Source organism: Lissotriton helveticus, chromosome 3_1, assembly GCF_964261635.1.
Source record: "Lissotriton helveticus chromosome 3_1, aLisHel1.1, whole genome shotgun sequence".
NCBI lineage: Eukaryota > Metazoa > Chordata > Amphibia > Caudata > Salamandridae > Lissotriton > Lissotriton helveticus.
Genome location: NC_136061.1, coordinates 376,330,584 through 376,347,991, shown reverse-complemented (window position 1 = coordinate 376,347,991; position 17,408 = coordinate 376,330,584). Strand labels below are relative to the sequence as shown.

The 17,408-nt window shown below is 44.2% G+C and overlaps 1 protein-coding gene across 1 annotated transcript in view; it reads right to left on the bottom strand.

The window, feature by feature from the left end:
• Positions 1–17,408, bottom strand: part of BLTP2 (bridge-like lipid transfer protein family member 2) — a 748,021-nt gene that overhangs the window by 183,013 nt on the left and 547,600 nt on the right. The window lies entirely within an intron of this gene.

Genomic DNA, 17,408 nt, shown 5'->3' with positions numbered 1-17,408 from the left:
TTGCACTAGGGCATGCCTTTTTCTAGCACTTTTGTATATGAATTCACAAAATTCAACTAGTAGCCCTTAGCGCATTAAATGTTCGAGAATAAATCAGGTACAAATGAGCCAAGTAAGCCGACGCGTTTCCAAGCCTGTGTAAACATCTGAACAGTTGACTGAGGGTTCCCTCCATGTCTCACGTAATATAGAACCCGCCGCAGCAGCCTGGAAAAGCCCTGAAGAAAAGCCTGGCGATCAAGACACAGGCTTGGAAACGCGTCGGCTTACTTGGCTCATTTGTACCTGATTTATTCTCGAACATTTAATGCGCTAAGGGCTACTAGTTGAATTTTGTGAATTCATATACAAAAGTGCTAGAAAAAGGCATGCCCTAGTGCAACCAGTCCCCAATTACATTGAAGTTATATAGTAAGGGCCTGGTGGTAAAAATTGTTAGTAGGGTTCTACAACAATCTGCTGTGTATTATATGTAAATATACATCAATATGTATAGTAATGTACAGTTTTGTAGTCTTAATGTTTGTGTGAATATGTTTTGTTAAAATTGGACATGAACACTAGCCTCAGGTGTTTGACAACAAAAACCCTCGGACTATTACTCAAATTGATTCAAGTGAAGTAACTTGTAAATGTGATTATAAATAAATATATCACAACACCCACGAATTCAAAAAAGTTGGGTGGCATCTGCACTGAATAAAAGAAGCAGTAAAAACAAAAATAGACTGGGTTTCCTCTATTTCTTCTTACCACCATAGCATATGAAGCTCCTTCCTCCATAGCTACGGTAGGGGGAGAAAGAAGGGCAGACTCTGGAGGGGTATCCAGTCCACTGGCCTCACCCAATCGCTCATACCAGTCGATTTCGTGGTGAGTCTAATCTTGTAAAGGGTCTAGCGACCCCTCCGAATCTTCCACCAGTCCTAGCTCTTCAAAATAAGGCTGAGAAGTGGACCTAGGACTTAACGGTGCTGTAAGCGCCAATTCGGCTTAGGGCGTCTGTGCCAGAAGGTTGCTGTGGTGCCACCGGCAGTGTTCTGGATCTATTGGAGAGGTATCAGAGCTGCTGGCGCAGAACATGATGGAGAACCACCCCCCCTGCCCCCTACCCACCGAGCCTCCGGGGCTCGAAGGCATGCCGGGAGGGTCAGGCTGCCCAAATATGAGGCACATGCACCCATAAAATTCTTTGAGCTGGATGGGGGGTCACTCCGCCTCCCCAGAAGGCAGGAAAGCGTGGAGCACTCAGGCGTTGGTTACGCAGAACAAGGCCTAGAGCACGCAGATTACTCCGTCACGTCAGCCGAAAGATGTGGAGAAGTCGAACACTTTTTAAGTGTCTTATACCTCTTACCTGACCTACCTGACAACTTCGAGTGGGAGGACGAGGACTTAATAGTCCTGGAGCGGTGACTGGACCTTCCTCTCAACGGGGATCGCGAACGAGACTCCCGGGGCGAACGATGTGGCGCAGAGTGCCAGTCCGCAAGAAACTTTAGGGACTGCTCCCTTAAAGCTTTCGGAGCCATGGCCTGGCAGTCGGAGCAAGACTTTGAGTTGTGTTCGCGTTCCAGCCATCAAAGACAAATCAAGGGTGCAGTCCACAAGAAACTTTAGGGACTGCTCCCTTAAAGCTTTCGGAGCCATGGCCTGGCAGTCGGAGCAAGACTTTGAGTTGTGTTCGCGTTCCAGCCATCAAAGACAAATCAAGGGTGGATCCGTCACCAACATGGCACAGTGGAAGGTGCCACATGGTTTGAATCCAGAAGTCTTCTTTGACATGTTGGAAAAACCCTACACACCCAAAAATGTTAGACAAAATATCAAAAAAGCCTGTCAAAGGATCCGCGCTGGCTGCCATGGAAAGAAAAGCACTAACGTCAGCGCGACTAGGTGGCGCCTATATAGGTAACGGTGACAGACCTCAACTACCGGCGCCCAAGAGTATTGCTCGAAGAAAAATCTTCCAGATCAAGTCTGACGCTTGAGAAATTCAAAGGTAAGGAATCTGCGGTGTATGTCTCTATCAGCTGTATTAATCAAAATGACATCATTTTTAGACTGACCTATGTGGACGACACTGAATAATCAGAACACAAACATGTTGGATGAGTTGGAATAAAAACTGCAACTTTTGTTTCAAGTAGCTCCAAGATTGACAGATCTGCTTAAATGTTGGCTGCACTCATTCTGTCAAGAATGGATTAGTACAAAAGTCTCAATCTTGGTATTTCAAATGCTGATTTTTCCAATCTACAACTACTACAGCATTCAGCTGTCCGCTTGACATTTGGATTGAGGAGACAGACACGTGTCTATTTTCAGACGAAGATTACACTGGCTGTCTATTGAGAAAAGGATGTTATTTCAAAGTTAGTGACTGGGTCATCATGTAGTCCATCGGAAGAGGGCCCTCCGTTTGGCCAGTGATCATAATTGTGTCCTCCCCAATATTGAGAAATCTACAATGGGAGGTCGAGCTTTGAACTGTTTAGCAGCTGAACGATAGAAATCTTTACCACAAAGTATAAAGGAGAAACCTGTGCACCTTTCTGTTAGAAAGAATCTAAAAACGGTGCTTTACTAATAATCTGGAGTTGTAATGTGTGCAATGTTGCTTCTTAGCAATCACTAGGATGCTCTTTTTAAGTAACAGTTTGTGTTTCATAAGAACCCTTAACATAACATAAAATCTGAATATAACCCTCAAACAAGTGAGCAGGACTTTCACGTGCTCTTGGAAACTCGGATCCAACAAGCAAACGTGCCTTGCAGTTCTTTCAAAACAATAAGTAATCTCAGTTTTATTTCCCAGCAGTTGCTGCAGAGCACCATGGAGCAAACAGAGATTCGCTACCATTCTTTTTGAGCATAAATAAAACAAGCATTTGCAATGCAATAGGTCTCGCAGTTGTTAGAGTTTGAGCTATTGGCATTGTGAATGGCAATGCCTTTTATTTATGTGTTGGTTTTTAAAACATAAATAAAAGGAATTGTCGTTTACAATGCTAATAGGTTAAACTCTCGCAAATGCGAGGCCTATTGCATTGCAAATGCTTGTTACTCAAGAATTCCCCTTCACAATGTCACCCAACAAATACCCCACTGTCCTTCATCACAAACCCCTCTCATTCTTTGGCGACTCATACCGCCCACTAATCATTTCATGCCCCCGTGGCGTCACCCTTACTAAGTGGCATGGAGAACCACTCATGCAGAACCCAAGCAATGCCTCTCATAACTTTGTGATGAACATTACTATCAACTCTTTATTTCATCTGGTACACCCAGTGCCATCTCATCTTTATTAGACACCCCACAGTGCTGACTGGTCACTAGATAATCCAGAACGATCCAAACATCCAGTAACCCACAGTACCCTCACGTTTTTTGCTGGCTGTGCCTATTATCAACACATCAGTGAAACCCTTAATTATACAAATCCTCCACATAAATCCCTCAACATGCTACCCTTCTCCCAAACAGTGCTTCGCCATAATTGTTCATCAGAGCCCCTAACCATAGGACACCCTCCTCTTAATGTGATATACCATCAGTGTCTATCATCTTTCGCACTCATACAGTGCATCCTCGGTATCGGGTACCGCGACAGTAGCATGTTCGTCATTCCTTTGTGCATCACGCTGCCCACTTCTCATTTGACATTTTTACGCTGCAGTCTCTTTTGGGGTGGTCACACTTCCACCCCACACAACATAAACCCTCCCCTTCAATGCCACCGCATCAACTGTCACCTGATTATTCCCTCAAAGCAGTTTACGCAATGGACCCTAGTATCCCCTGGGGATCACAGTGGTGCTTGTCATTTGGTGCACACTTCAACACTTTTTCATCAGTACCCCAAAAAGCTCAGCCAAGTTTCCCAGGTCCAGGTTTTTTCTTTGAATATTGGGACTGGTTTAATTTATTCCATGATAAAATAGTACTACAAGTCCCAGAATTACAAGGAAAAAAGCTGGATTGAAGCGGCACGTCACTTATGGACCTGGGAAACTTGACAGCTATGCCCAAATACTTCCAACACCATCAGACATCACACATAACGCATTAGGTGTTGATGGCATCTTAAAGTACCCCTCCTGATGTGTTTGTCACTCAAGCAGATGCTGCGAGAGGCGGATATGCTAGCTGACCTACCGCTGCCCTTCTTGGGCCCCTTCATGAGTAGTTCGTCAGCCTTTTCTGCCGGCTGCTTGGACAAGGACAGCAGCTCCTTCTCGTTGTACTTCATGCTGGCCGCAGAGCTGTGCTACTGCCTCATGGCACTGGCTGGCTGGGGGGCGAGAACGCTGCTATCCCTGCTCCACCGTCTCCATTCTACAACCAACACACACCCTTTCCCACCCGCAGTGTGAGTGGGTGACGCTCAATAAAGTTACTGAGAAAAAAAAAAACCCGGAAGACGCTTCACTGAAACCGGGGACTGCCAACACGGGATGTGGACCTCTAAAGCACCCCTACTACCACCTTCATTTGGCAGCCATCTTGGATTGGGAAGGTCGGGCCAACATTCTTAGATCAACATCGGAATAATTATCTTGAAGCAAAAGCTTGGCGAGAAGGGTTACCCATGGCAGATGTTATTAGATACACATTGAAATGTGTATTTACCTGTACTATATACGAACCGGGCAATAGTGGCATCCATCATGGAAGAGTAGCTTTAGGTCACAAAGGCGACCATCTTGAAAAGGTCCTATATCCTTATCGAGTGATTTTTGAGTTTTATTTAAGACACTTTACAAGAAACTGTCGACAATAATACCAACCTTATTTTCAATAAAGTAAAAGCAGGATGGCACATACCAAGAAACTTAGGCAGACACTACTATATTTCGGGCAAAGATCTCATGGCTCACAGGTTTCGTATTCCTGTTTACACCCTTATAAAATCTACTTGTCACAGACCGCACAGCAAAAACCTGGACTGGATAAGCTATTCTTGCATGAATCAGTTATGTGGAGTGTTGAACGTGCAATCTAATCGTGTATTTGGAGGCTCCAGTCGGGCTTCCCCACCACTGTTGGCACTTTCTGAGAATGAGCACACTGGAAAGTGTCAGTGGAGTGCATTGTGATGACGTACATTCAGGACAACATTGCATGCTCCCAACTTAAATTACAACCTGTGGTAGGTCAAATATGTCTATAAGGCTATAAGACTTCAAGAAAGCTAGATTTGTCAACAGGTGCGTGAAGGCACGGAGTGGGTTCAAGTTGTGGAGCTGGAAGGGAGGAGAACATATAGCATCTCTAGAGAGCCATCCGGCCTCTATATCACACTGTTGCCACCTGTAGCACTCCTTAGGGCAGGCGCTGTCTGAGGATATAAATAAAGGGGCGTAAGGCCGCACATAAGGCCGCACAGGGTCTATGCCGGCAGAGACCTATGTGTGCGTGTTGTTACACACCGGAGGCCTGTGCAGCATAGACAGAGAGTGAGTAAAGCCACCCCGCTAAACTGGTGGCGAGGCCAGTACTGACCCATGCTGCCACGAGGACCGTCAGAGTGAGAGGCCCAAGAATGCACCCAGCCTTGCCGTGCATGCTGGAGCCAGGCGCCCGGATTCCCCGGCACGCCCAGCAGCTCTCGAGGCCCATACTGCTATGTTCGCCCAGTCCGGTGGCTGCGAGTCTCCTCGTCCGCAGCAGTAGGTGCTGCCCCACCAAGCCTGGCTGCAGTGTCACTTCTGTCCTCTCTGGCACGCTCGGCTGCCACCTCTTCAATTCACCACATGGCCCAGGAGCAGCCAAGGCGGGGCGCAGTGCACATTGCTCTCCTGCTCCAGTGGAGGTCCGCAGCGCGCTGCGAGACTAGGAAAGGAACTACCAACGGGCCAAGCTACGTGGTTCCCCGCAGAACGTGGCCGGGACTGATGTTGGCGCAGGTGGGTGCATGGAGATAGGCCTGTTTTGTTTAAAAAAAAAAAAAAGGGGGTAAAGGACATTTCTGATTGTGCAGCAAATGTGAGGATGTTGCGTACCCCTGAAGAAGAACTAATGTTCGAAATGCATTGGGTTTATTTACTGTACTGGCTTAAGAATGGTTGAAAGCACATGTCAATGTTTAAGCTTTTGGCAGCATCTGGCATTTGAAAATGCGGAATAAAACATTCCACTTCAACCCGGCTGTCTCTGAAGTGATTTTCAAAAAAGAATTGAGTATTTGGATTATCAGTCTCACAAAGTTCTATTGGATTAAAATGGATTACTTAGGTCTACTTGACGAAACTTGGTTCATTGTCAGAGGAAAGTTTCCTCATTTTCGCAGTGCAGCAGCAAGGGATACAAATGTTACCACTCTGTTCCAATTTCTGATTGTGCAACATCATGAAAAACCAGCACCGCCTCTCCCCTACCTCGCGCAGGAATGACTTCAAAAATGCGCAAAAAAAAAAAAGGGGGCGGAAAAAGCTACTGAATCCCTCCCCTCCAGGACTCCGTGACCGGTCTCGTGGTTGCCATAGCAACGTTTCTGGAAATCGGTTTGCGACACCAGAAGTCAGGTCACAGAGTCCTGAAAAGGAGGGATCACAGCCGGACAAATCATCCGGACACCGGCATTGTCCAATGGCAGGCCTCCGTTTCGCGAGGCCGGCCAATGGCAGAAGGGGCGAGGTTTCATGCCCCTTCTTGTTTATAAGAACTCTCGCCTGCACCAGCGCATGCGCTGCAACGCAGGCTTCGACCTAAAAATGAGGTGATTTGAAAGGAGCATCTTTCCCCGTTTAAGGAGTCAATCCCTGGGCACCGTCAACCCTACGCCCATTCCACATCAGGAGTACTTCCCTAGACAACAGCTTTCCACATTACTGAATAAGAAAGTCTTCTGAGGAAACAAGAAGTCCCATTTGAAGCAGGAAACAAACAGCATCAAGGGTTCTATGAAATCAGCTAATTGTTTTTTGAACTAATACCCATTTTTCAAGATCCATAATTAAAATCCCATCCCCACCAACCACCTGTTACAGTGTAAAGTGTGCAGGAAGAGGCCTATAGCACTCTTGTGTGCCACACGGGCCTAAGGAATACAATGCAAGGCACAGCAGGTGTCATGTGAAACAGTGAACCATGGGCAACAAGATCCTGTGAAGGGCATACCACATAACCAGCAGTGTGTGAAATTCAGGGTACAATGCGCAGTATAACATAATGGTGCTGTGCCGCAGAAACTGGATGGTGGCTCAGACAGAATGTGGTGACCCTGAAACAGATAAGAATTTAGCGTGCAATTTTAGGCTCTGTATGCCATGAAAGAATCTGCTTAAGAAATTGAGTGGGGGGAGCCTAATTTATGTGATGGAAAGGACAAGTTACTCTTTGTAGTAATCTTTGCACAGCTAGGGCCAGATGTGCAACCCACCAATTTGCGACTGGCAAATTGAGATGCACAACAGTGTCTCTGACACTGTTTGCGATTCCTAATGGGGTCGCAAATTTCATGCCTCATTAATATTAATGAAGCAGGCGCAATTTGCAACCCCATAAGAAATGGCTAGCACTCACAGAGATGGTGGTCTGCTGCGGTCAGCAGACCACCATGACTGTGGCTGCTTTTTTAATAAAGCAGTTTTTATTCTTGAAAGGCAAACAAGAAGCATTTAAAAAAGGGCAGATATTTTCTCACATATTCACGAAGTGGTAGGGGTCCCCTGGGGATCCCTTCCAGTTTGCGAGTGGTTTACCACCTACCTGAAGTAGGTGGTAAAGTGCGAGCGTTTTGCTGCCGCAAATGCCATCGCAAAACAATAATACATGGCATGGTGACTCGCTTTTAGGAAGGGACGCCCCTTCCTAATTGCGGGAGTCGCAAATGCTATTTTGCGAGTCAGTGACTTTACCCTTTTTTGCATACACAAACGGGAGGATCTCCCGTTTGTCACCGCAAAAAAAGGGTCGTACATCTGGTCCTTGGTCCTTCAACTAGCCTTACATCCTACAACTAAAACATCCTTCTTCATAAGAAAATGTAGATAAAGGAAAATTCAGACTCAGGAGCAGGCAGGGCCTCTACACCCATGTGCAGGCCTTGCCCCAATACCCTGTACCAACTTTCTCCCCTAGCCCTTTTTCTGACCCTAACGGAACTGGATGCAATGTGCCAACCCCTTGAGAGACAGCTTTTCTCATAGATAGTTGCTTATTTTGTTTGCTTTTTTAACACAAGTTTTGGTGCAGCCTGGCTGCTTCCTCCCAACTTTCCAAATCATCTGTATGCCATAAGAGGCCTTGGTTATTGCAAATGCTGCAAGGAGTTAATTTCCCATAGATGGCAAGCTTCACGTTTGACTGGAGATCAGTGTTGGTCTCTCAAAGTTTCATTGTAGGTCTTTTCCCCACTCTGGATGTACTTGAGCTCTAGGATGGCGGTCGCTGCTTTCATCTGGATTCTCTGGATTGGTTTGCCTAAATCTCCCGGTTACCTTCTTCATGGATTTAATGAACTTCACGTTATCAAGGACCCCTCACTCCCAGAATTCCTTGCTGGCTGTGTGCTGTGCCAGTACCTGCCTGCCTTATTATTCTCCTGCTGGATAACCCTCCAGTTCTTTGAGACCAAAGGCATTCAGAGGCCACTGGGCAGTATCCGTGGTGGGCACTCATTTGCCACTGGTGTTCTGAGCCTCACATACTGCTGCACTTCAAGGGAATCACTAAGTTGCACCCTTTAGGCACTCGAGAAACAGCGGAAGGATTGTTAACATAATGATGTACACAAAAAAAGGATTTCTGGGTTTAGGTACAATCCCGAAATACTTTCATTAGGTTTATATACTAGGCAAAATGTTTCAGTAACCTAGATCTGGATGGCAACAAATGTATGAAACAATGGCACTACATTTTTTCTATAACCTTGAGACCTATGGCCAATGCTATCCAAGGGGGAAACACTGGGTGCTCTTAGAATCATTAATAAGTATTTACGTTTTTTATATTCTGTTTACTGTCAGAAAACAACAGAGTATGCCAGCTCTCTTGGTGGGCCATGAATGTAAGGCTGGACAGACTTGTGGCTAAGGTGCCAGCAACAATCTAATAGCCCATTCAAAGCTCTGACTGTTCAGTTAATGGGGCAACTGGGGATAGGGTGTTTTGGCGTCAAAAGGGACAGGACGAGTAGACCTGGACTATTAAGGCTCTATAATGGTTTCAGAGTCAATGGATTTTACAAGAAAGCTAGCTGTACTTAAACTGGGGTCGCAGTTAAAGTGCCTTTATCTCACTAACAGATGGCTCCAATCACAAAATCCTGATTGGGGAGCAACCACCTAAATGGACTGACCCATTAAAATATTTAGCGCTGGCAAACAAGGATTTTGGATCACAGTCCAGCTACAACATTATGGCAAGAACTGTAAGGGCTGGTGAAATATAGTTAATGTTTCCTCACTGGCTCTAGCCAACAAACCTCAGGTCCAAACTTGTGGTTCTCTGGGTCCTCTTGTGACTCGTTAAAGTAAAAAGCAGGGAGCCTAAAACCTTAATGTGGTAGGTCTGAGACAGCCAAAGCTCACCACTTACACAGTCCCAGAAAGCTCCTCTACGTATGTGATTCTTGATTTGGAATTGTGAGCGGTGGGGCTTCCTTAGTTGCTCAAATTCGCAAGGAGTGCTTTTCAGTGCTTCACTCTGCTGGGTCTTGTGGAGGTCTTCCTAGTCAAGATAATAGCACCTATCAATTAACTCCGCTTCAATTTCTTCTGGGTTACCAGCAGAGGGTAGCACCAGTTCTTAGAGCACACAGGGCCCTGTCCCTGTAAAGTGCCTCTCTTTGCTTTTGCAGGCAGAGCTCCCCAGCCAAATTCAAAGTACCGGTCACAAATAGACAGCATTTATCAAAGACAGCGGTAGTTGGTAAAAGCCAATCAATAGGTCAGCTTGATGCAAAAGAACAAATTAATTATATTCTTTAAAAATATTTCTAGTGGATACTCTATCGAACTGCTGATTCCTGCCTTTTTAACCAGAAAATATTCTCGTCACTTTAATTCTGGTCGGTGGTTCCTAGGATTTCACTGACTATGCATCACGCTGAACAGGTTGCAACGATCCGGTCAATCAGTCAGAGATAAGTGACATGAGCCCGTTCTCTGTAAGAACCAACTATTTATCCTTTAAGAAGTTGTATATACATCCTTAGCAATTCCAGTACAAGAATAAACAATCAATATGAAAACCCGTCCACTCAAGTCCTCGGAACTTAGCCTGCGGCAACTTGGGCTCAAGTGCTTTGTGAGACTTGTGGAGAACCTACACACATTGCTTATTATAGCATCTTCATTTCCACATCTTCATCAGTTTGGTCCTTTTGTCTGCCAATGGAATAATTGTGGCTTTCCTGTAGAAGGCGTTGAGTACGCAAAAAAGCGCGTAGAAAACAAGAAAATTCATCATTCAGCCACTTATGTAAATCCTGGTGCATTGAAGCTTTCCTGTTTATTGTCAAGTTATAACTATATTTAAACTATTGTTTATTTTGCATTTTATGTATTTTTTTTTACAGTACATATCTTTGTTGGCCTATTGTAGGAAGTACGCTGTAATGTTATAGTTCAGTTTTTGATGTCTGTGGAACTATTTATATATTTTCTATAACACCATTAAATGAAACTGTATTAATAAAATGAAGATTTAATGCAATCTAGTGTACACTGAATTCGTAATATCATGATTGTGCTGGAGAAGGTTATGTTATATAAGTTTGACCATATGTTGCTTAGGGGTGCCATTTTCTACAATTGCTCCTCAGCCTTTTCCTCTTTCTAAGCCCATTGTTTATGGTTTGGTTGGGGTTTTAATTTTCAGTGCTTGCATATGTAGTAAGGGTGCTGATAAGAAACTCTCACCCAGCCATGGATGTGTGGGTCAGTGTATTTAAAAAGTAATGTTTCTTCTGTGTAGTTGGAGTATATTAGTAGCTGCACTCTCTTTTCTAGTAGTCCATAGAAACTGCTGACGCATTTAAAGACGACAGTGCAAGGTTACTGTAATCCCCCTAATCCTCACCACTGAATTCTATATATTTATATTTATCCATTTATAAGGCACTTGGTTACACCACTGGTGTGTTCCCGCGCTAGCTAGCAGACTCTCAGTGAAATGTAAATCTGTATTTGTAAAGCGCAAACTACTCACCCTTAGGAGTCTCAAGGCGCTGGGGGCCGTCGGAGCCGTCAGGGAAATTAAGTGAGCTTTTGCCCAGAGTCACATGGTGCTGAGCTGAGGTGCCGCCGGAGCCAGGGATCGAACTGTGAACCCTGTGCTCCGAAGTCAGCTACCCTGGCCGCTGCACCACACCTCTCCCTCAAGTGAGGCAGCTTGGAAACTCTAAGCATACCTAGATGCATGTGACAGTGGTTCTCGTGGAACTTCTCTCGTTTGATAGAGGGAACAGCAATGTTTTTAGATTTTTGCAAAAGGTGGTTTCACAGGGTTCTGCTTTTACGTCTGCAGGCAGTGTATTCCAGGTTTTTTCTGCCAGGTATCTAAAAGAGAGAGCACCCATTCGTGCTTTCTGTATTCTTGGCACCGTCAAAAATGCCCTGCCTTTGGGTCTAAGGTTTCAGCTTGGTATATAGGATGTAATCAGTTGTTGGAGATACCGTGGACCTTTCTTTGACAGGATTCGGTGACAGTAACACATTGCCTTAAACATGATTCTCTTCTCCACCGGCAGCCAGTGCAGGCTTATCAGAGCTTTTGTTGTGGATGTTCTTTTTAAGAGGTTCAACACTAGGCGGGCTATGGCGTTTTGTATCGATTGGAGTTTAGTCAGTCCTCTTTTGGATGCACCCAGATATAGAACATTGCCATAATCCATTTGGGAGGTGACCAAGGCATGTACTATCGTTTTTCTTGTATTGATGGGTAATAGGTCAATGATATTTCGCAGGACTTTAAGGGTCCCAGTGCATTTCCCCATCACTTTCCGGATTTGGCTGTCAAATGTCGAACCGCACTCCGAGGTTTTTTATTTTTGCATTCGTAGTTGGCCTAGGGTCTCAGGCCACCAAGCCGATGTCCAAATGGATGGGGCCTTTCCCACGATCAACACCTCTGTTTTGTTACCATTGAGCTTCAAACAATGGTTGGACATCCAGCTGCTACCTCCTTCAGACATTGGGAGAATTGGTGGGCTGTCCGTTCTGAGTTTTGAGATAGTGTGACAATTAGGTGAGTGTCGTCAGCATATGACACAATGGTCACATTATTACCTTCCACTAGCTCTGCTCACATGTAGATTGAATAACGTGGGGCTCAGGATGGATCCCTGTGGGACTCCCTGTGACAAGGGAATACTCCTGGATATATGCGTGTTTTGTGCGACTTGGAAACACCGCGAGGAGAGGAAAGATGTCATCCAGCGCAGAGCTGAGCCCCTCATGCCGCATGTATCTAATCTCTGGAGAAGGAGACCGTGGGAGACGGTATCAAAGGCTGCACTTAGATCCAAAAAGATCAGTGCAGCCGTCTGTCCTTTATCCGCATATTGTCTCTGTTTCAGTGGCCAAGAGCAGCGCCGACTCCGCTGAGTGCGCAGCTCTGAAACCTGACTGTGAGGGGTGTAATAGGTAATTCTTGTTGATAAGATTAGTTAGCTGCATATTTGTTACTTTCTCAGCAATTTTAGCAAAGAAGGGTAGTAGCGAGATGGGGTGTAGGTTTTCTAACACAGCATGATCTATAGATGGCTTTTTTTGTGGGTGTACTTTTGCTTCTTTCCATTTATGGGGAACTTCTCCAAGTTGAAAGGAGCGTGCAATCAACTCAGAAATAAGCGGCATCATGATGTTTCCTACCTGCAATAGGATCTCTGGGTGGGCTGGGTCTAGTGGAGATACGGATTTCATTCCACTCGCTATGTTCTTCAGCTCTTCTAACTCCGGCACCTTCAATTCAACCAGGGTTTCTCCCCTGAATGCTGTGTCTGGCCTGCAGTCTGGGCTCGTACCCTGTTGTGCTTCCTCAGGGAAGGTGCCATATAGTTTCGCTACTTTTTCTGCAAACAAATCGGCCACTTTGTTGCAGGACTCCTCTGAGGAGGTTATAGGGTTATTTAGATTTTCGATTGACTGGAGGGATTTTAGTATGGAGAACATTTCTTTGGAGTTACTGGCTCCTTCAATCTTTCCAGTATAGAACTCACATATGGTTTTCTTAATAAGCGCATGGTATTTTTTTGTTATATTTTATATTCCTCCTTTATCTTAAAACAATAGTCCTTACGCCACCTGCGCTCCAACTGTTTACATTCTTTTTTGCCTTTATTAATGAGTCATTAAACCATGGTGCTGATGCTCTAGACCTCTTGGTGTTCATTGTGGTACACGGTGCTATCTGATCCAGTGCGTCCGTTAAGCATGTCTCAATTTGTCTGTTAGCTATGTTCATGTTTTTATCAAGTTTAGGATCATTTTTCAGCAGTGCTGGTGTGAATGTGTTATGGGTAAATTTGGTCCACTTCCTACGTGCAATTTGCTGCTTAAGCCTCTTAACTGTGGGTCTGTGGGAGGGCATAGAGAAAGAGACTAAGTGATGGTCTGCCAAGGAACTGGCCATGGTGTCCCTACCTCGATCTCTGTTAAGTTGGTGAATATAGGATCAAGAATATGCCTCGCTTGGTGCGTTGGTGCATTCACTTTTTGAACCAGGTTAAAAGTCATAAGGTCTTTACATACAGATTGTGCTTCTAGGTTCTCCATATCATCAAAATGTATGTTAAGATCGCCTAGGATTAGATTGTTGTGACGTAGAGCTGGTTGGACCACTTTCTCCCCCAGGCTCATCACAAATTGAGTTGCTGGGCCAGGTGGGCAGTATATAAAAAAAAAACGCAATGGCGTTGTTTTTTGCTGCTGAGAGGGTGAAGAAGAGAGCTTCGCATTTCGCTAAATTAGCTTCATTTATGCAGCCCTTCATTGATAATTTATGGATTATCATGATTCCGCCCACTCTTTGTTTTACCCTATCTTGTCTCATTATCCTGTAGCCTTCCGGGAGCGTATCTAGGATATCTGAGGTAGAGCTATCGTTAAGCCATGTCTGTAAGAAACAGGGCGTCGGGCATTTTCTCCCTCAGTATTTCAGAGATCTTCAATATATATTTTGTTAAAATCGACAATTCAGTAGGAGAAAAAGCAGTTTTGTCCCCTGATGCTTTGTGTGTTTTCTCAGTGTAAAATCCTTGTTACAGTTTCCACATATCAATAGCTTAGTGTCTACACTAATGTTGTGCCTACAGGATTTCAGAGATCTCGTGTTTATGTTTTGTTAAAGATCGACAATTCAGTAGGAGAAAAAGCAGTTTTGTCCCCCTGCTGCTTTGTGTGTTTTCTCGTAAAATCCTTGTAACAGCTCCCACATACCAATGGCTTAGTGTCTACACTAATGTTGTGCCTACTAGCCTTCAAGATAGGCTGCGACAGCTGGAGTAACTCATCCGCTGAGTATTTGATACTTTGATGGGATCTGCCACTGGCAGGGGTTCTGGCCGCTGGTCCCAGCCAGGCTGGGACGGATGCAGTGGGCTTTCCTTTTGTGTGCCAGTGACGCGCCCGCTGAGTGCATCTGCTGCGCCACCGCTGCAGCATGCTCTTTAAATAGGCCGATATCCGCAAAAAGGCTAGTCTGCCAACTTCTGATACCGGAAGTGAGTGCTAGGGTTAGGTCCGGCCCTCCGCTCAAACAGCTCAAACAGCCGCGGCAGATCAGGGCGTGGACTGACGATTAAAAACACTTCAAGACAACACTTGGAGGTAGGTTAAAACTGGTACACTAAGGTTAAGTTTAAAAACTGCTTAGCGTCAGTGAAACAGTACAAACAACTAAGCAATCCAGTATTTCAGGAGTGTAATGTGCAAAATATGCAAATTCAGCGTCAAACTTTTAATAAATGTCACCACAGAGCTCTTGTCTACCTGGGCCTTTGTTTTTGCTTATACTGTCTGCTAAAATATGACTCTGTGCATCAAACACTACACGAAGGACCCTAAAATCATTCATATTTTTCTATTCTCTTATGTATACTAAAGATTGCCTTCATGTACACAACGACCCTTTGATAACTATTCAAGGCAGTAGCTATTAAGCTTCATCCCATGTCCTGTGGTTCACCAAATACAATAAATATAAAGTGCAAATAAGGATTTCAATGAATCAAATCAGGGTGAATAAGGGAATTAGGGCACACAGAAAACACAGTGTACAAAATTGTACTTATGAGCGCAAAATCACTGCAGTGCTCTAGAGGAGGGATGTCAGCTCACATCCCTTATTTCAGCATATTAAGAACATTGACTCTGAGCGCTTTAAGTACTGTAAGTCTACAAAATCAATCTGACAGTCGTCAACATATTCAATCTTTTCTTTAATTGGTGAATCTTCAAATGCCAGCCGATCCAGCCAACACGTGTTTCGTCTCTGGATACAAGAACCCTTGACTGTCTCAGGGCTGGAATATCAAAATATATACATCTTACAAATCCATCTTATAATCACACATTGCCTTAATTGGCATGGTGCAAGAGTGTGCACCCAATTTCGTGAATCACCATTGAGGACCATAAGAAATTATAAGTCCCAAACACATATAAGAAAGGCATGAAAAGCAAACCGCTGATAGAAAATATCCCTGTCAAATACACACAATTCATGCGATTGACATAGTCTCATGCTTTTGATGAATTTTGCCAGCCCCTCGCTTGCCACTACCACCATTGAGTAATACCACTTATGGTCTAAAAAGCAGAGTGCAGTCCATAATAGTGCAAATCGCACAATCAAAGCCCCGGCCCTCACTCCAGAACTGAATTATCTTGAATTCAAAATATAGGTTTCATCTGAAAGAGTATAAATGAAGGTTCACGTTAAAGGCTCATAACGAATGCAAGTGATTATCATATAATGGAGTATATGGTGTAGTATACCCATGCCTGCATAAACATAAATAATCATTTGGTAACAAGTATGATAATACGGGATAGTCAAAAGCGGAGTCACCTCTCCTGTGTAGACTAACATAATCTTAATCCAAAACTCCCAAAAACTAAATATAATAGAACAAATAGAAATGTAACATAAATCTGGGCAAATGCAAAGATGCTAATCTTGCAATATACAAAAAACACAATTTACATATACATTGTGCCGTAACACATGTAATGTCAAGAAAGAGATCCAATGATCACTCCACTAAATCTGTGCAAAATAATCCATGAGGGGTAAAGTCAAGCCAGAGTTGCCGTTAAACACCCGCACACGGACTCAATTAATCCTTCTCAAATCCAACAAACAGATCCATCCTGCACTTACTTGAGTACGAGCCAGCGTCTCCCGTGAAGTATGGCGTCTCCTATTCCATACGGCATGTAAGCAAGACATGGGGTAAAACCATGCTGTTAAAAAACACAAAGGTCACGTAGAGCACATAACGAGACAAATTGGAGTGCGAACGGGCCGCCATATTAGAAAAGGTTAGTTTCCACATGACGCCATACACGGCCAACTTCTGTTAAAACAAACCATTAGCTCTCACTTAGCCAACTTTCTTTCTTCTCCAGTATACAATAGCTGGGACATAATATAGACCGGATAGTTCTCCCTCTCCGATATGTAACAGCTGGGTGGTCAGTTATATGGTCATCCAACATCTTAACCCCTTTAAGAAGATCCCAGTGTTTATTTAAACTTTTACGAAATTTGGCTGACATACCATTGTAATCTGCAATGTGGCGTATGAGCTTAGACTCTCTACTGTGTTTATTACGAGTGTCCAAAGTCTATTGTCTATCTATCCCCCGCCATTCTTCTTGTGGCGGATCTCACCACCTGTGGACGGTAACCCCTTTCTATAAATTGCTCCTCCATGTCCTTTATACACTGTTGCTACTCATGCTCCTCACTACAGTTTCTTCTGGCCCTCATCATCTCACCAAAAAGAAAAGCATTAATCTGATTCCTGGAATGCGCTAGAGCCATGTAATGTAGCATTGCAAGATGTAGGTTTGCAAAAAAGTCTACTATGCAACTAGTCATTTTACTTTTATTTTTTATTGAAAAAGGCATGTAAACAATCAAGGCGCAACTTGTCATTTTTAATGTACTGTTCCAAATTTTAAAAATATCATTTTACATTACTGTATTTAAAGGCGAACCTAATATTTCATCGTTGGTATTTAAATAAGTAATATACTCTCATAAGTGTGTTTCAATGCCTGTCCAAACCAGCAGGCAATCATCGATATACATCCCCCAGTATAGGATATATTCTATCCAAGGGGCACCTCCTGGGCTCAAGACATGTCCCTCCTCAAACACCCCCATAAAGAGGTTTGCATAAGAGGGGGCAAATCTGGAGCCCATTGCAGTCCCCTAAAGTTGTTTGT